General features: G+C 55.6%; 2 non-coding genes across 2 annotated transcripts; both read left to right on the top strand.

Moving 5' to 3' along the window:
• Positions 1 to 322: 322 nt before the first annotated feature.
• On the top strand, positions 323 to 2,232 carry LOC124560739. Its single transcript, XR_006969286.1, has one exon. It is a non-coding gene; the product is annotated as a small subunit ribosomal RNA (ribosomal RNA).
• Positions 2,233 to 2,583: 351 nt separating this feature from the next.
• On the top strand, positions 2,584 to 2,738 carry LOC124560737. Its single transcript, XR_006969284.1, has one exon. It is a non-coding gene; the product is annotated as a 5.8S ribosomal RNA (ribosomal RNA).
• Positions 2,739 to 2,925: the final 187 nt, after the last annotated feature.

Genomic DNA, 2,925 nt, shown 5'->3' with positions numbered 1-2,925 from the left:
GCGTGTTGTCTCCCGCCGGCAATGCCACGACAGCACGCTCCCGGGCCTCTGTCGGCAGCGGCAAGCTCAGTTGGGAGCACGGGTGGTCGCACCTAAAGCGTCTACTCGCCAAACTCCGGGCGATTGCGCCTCTCTCGAACCCGACCAAGTACTTAGGACGGCGCTGCGCGCCGCCGGGACCTGAGAGGGTTTCGAGGTGTATTGTGCAGGGGAGCTCAGCCTCCTCCTGTTTGCAGAATAATTGAGCGGACGCTTGCGTGTTCGCGCGGGCCCCCGGGACACACTCCCGGGCGGCCGGCTGCTCAGCTCTAGTTGACGCAGCTCCCTGGTTGATCCTGCCAGTAGTCATATGCTTGTCTCAAAGATTAAGCCATGCATGTCTCAGTACAAGCCGCATTAAGGTGAAACCGCGAATGGCTCATTAAATCAGTTATGGTTCCTTAGATCGTACCCACGTTACTTGGATAACTGTGGTAATTCTAGAGCTAATACATGCAAACAGAGTCCCGACCAGAGATGGAAGGGACGCTTTTATTAGATCAAAACCAATCGGTCGGCTCGTCCGGTCCGTTTGCCTTGGTGACTCTGAATAACTTTGGGCTGATCGCACGGTCCTCGTACCGGCGACGCATCTTTCAAATGTCTGCCTTATCAACTGTCGATGGTAGGTTCTGCGCCTACCATGGTTGTAACGGGTAACGGGGAATCAGGGTTCGATTCCGGAGAGGGAGCCTGAGAAACGGCTACCACATCCAAGGAAGGCAGCAGGCGCGCAAATTACCCACTCCCGGCACGGGGAGGTAGTGACGAAAAATAACGATACGGGACTCATCCGAGGCCCCGTAATCGGAATGAGTACACTTTAAATCCTTTAACGAGTATCTATTGGAGGGCAAGTCTGGTGCCAGCAGCCGCGGTAATTCCAGCTCCAATAGCGTATATTAAAGTTGTTGCGGTTAAAAAGCTCGTAGTTGGATTTGTGTCCCACGCTGTTGGTTCACCGCCCGTCGGTGTTTAACTGGCATGTATCGTGGGACGTCCTGCCGGTGGGGCGAGCTGAAGGCGTGCGACGCGCCTCGTGCGTGCTCGTGCGTCCCGAGGCGGACCCCGTTGCAATCCTACCAGGGTGCTCTTGAGTGAGTGTCTCGGTGGGCCGGCACGTTTACTTTGAACAAATTAGAGTGCTTAAAGCAGGCAAGCCCGCCTGAATACTGTGTGCATGGAATAATGGAATAGGACCTCGGTTCTATTTTGTTGGTTTTCGGAACCCGAGGTAATGATTAATAGGGACAGGCGGGGGCATTCGTATTGCGACGTTAGAGGTGAAATTCTTGGATCGTCGCAAGACGAACAGAAGCGAAAGCATTTGCCAAGTATGTTTTCATTAATCAAGAACGAAAGTTAGAGGTTCGAAGGCGATCAGATACCGCCCTAGTTCTAACCATAAACGATGCCAGCCAGCGATCCGCCGCAGTTCCTCCGATGACTCGGCGGGCAGCCTCCGGGAAACCAAAGCTTTTGGGTTCCGGGGGAAGTATGGTTGCAAAGCTGAAACTTAAAGGAATTGACGGAAGGGCACCACCAGGAGTGGAGCCTGCGGCTTAATTTGACTCAACACGGGAAACCTCACCAGGCCCGGACACCGGAAGGATTGACAGATTGATAGCTCTTTCTTGATTCGGTGGGTGGTGGTGCATGGCCGTTCTTAGTTGGTGGAGCGATTTGTCTGGTTAATTCCGATAACGAACGAGACTCTAGCCTGCTAACTAGTCGCGTGACATCCTTCGTGCTGTCAGCGATTACTTTTCTTCTTAGAGGGACAGGCGGCTTCTAGCCGCACGAGATTGAGCAATAACAGGTCTGTGATGCCCTTAGATGTTCTGGGCCGCACGCGCGCTACACTGAAGGAATCAGCGTGTCTTCCTAGGCCGAAAGGTCGGGGTAACCCGCTGAACCTCCTTCGTGCTAGGGATTGGGGCTTGCAATTGTTCCCCATGAACGAGGAATTCCCAGTAAGCGCGAGTCATAAGCTCGCGTTGATTACGTCCCTGCCCTTTGTACACACCGCCCGTCGCTACTACCGATTGAATGATTTAGTGAGGTCTTCGGACTGGTACGCGGCATTGACTCTGTCGTTGCCGATGCTACCGGAAAGATGACCAAACTTGATCATTTAGAGGAAGTAAAAGTCGTAACAAGGTTTCCGTAGGTGAACCTGCGGAAGGATCATTACCGACTAGACTGCATGTCTTTCGATGTGCGTGTCGTGTCGCGCAACACGCTACCTGTACGGCTCGCAGTAGCCGTGCGCCGCGTGCGGAACCACGCGTGCTTCTCAAAACTAACGCCAATGTTGTGTGGTACGAGCGCTGAAGCGCTGGAGCGGCTGGCCTGCGGCACCTGGCGCCTGGCGCCGGTTTTGAATGACTTTCGCCCGACTGCCTGTCCGCTCCGGTGTGGAGCCGTACGACGCCCATCGGCCGTGAGGCCGTTGGACACAGAACGCTTGAACAGGGGCCGCCACACGCCTACGTCCCGCCTATGCAACTGTCTTGAAAGAGACAGTGTAAACTAAGAAAAGATCACCCAGGACGGTGGATCACTCGGCTCGTGGGTCGATGAAGAACGCAGCAAATTGCGCGTCGACATGTGAACTGCAGGACACATGAACATCGACGTTTCGAACGCACATTGCGGTCCATGGATTCCGTTCCCGGGCCACGTCTGGCTGAGGGTCGGCTACGTATACTGAAGCGCGCGGCGTTTGCCCCGCTTCGCAGACCTGGGAGCGTCGCGGCCGCCTGTGGGGCCGGCCGCGCCTCCTTAAACGTGCGATGCGCGCCCGTCGCCTGGCGGTTCGCATACCGGTACTTACTCGGTAGCGTGCACAGCCGGCTGGCGGTGTGGCGTGCGACACCTCGTACA

This window comes from Schistocerca americana, unplaced genomic scaffold (assembly GCF_021461395.2).
Source record: "Schistocerca americana isolate TAMUIC-IGC-003095 unplaced genomic scaffold, iqSchAmer2.1 HiC_scaffold_1108, whole genome shotgun sequence".
NCBI lineage: Eukaryota > Metazoa > Arthropoda > Insecta > Orthoptera > Acrididae > Schistocerca > Schistocerca americana.
The sequence above is the reverse complement of the archived record's forward strand: the minus strand, read 5'-3'. Positions and strand labels throughout refer to the sequence as shown.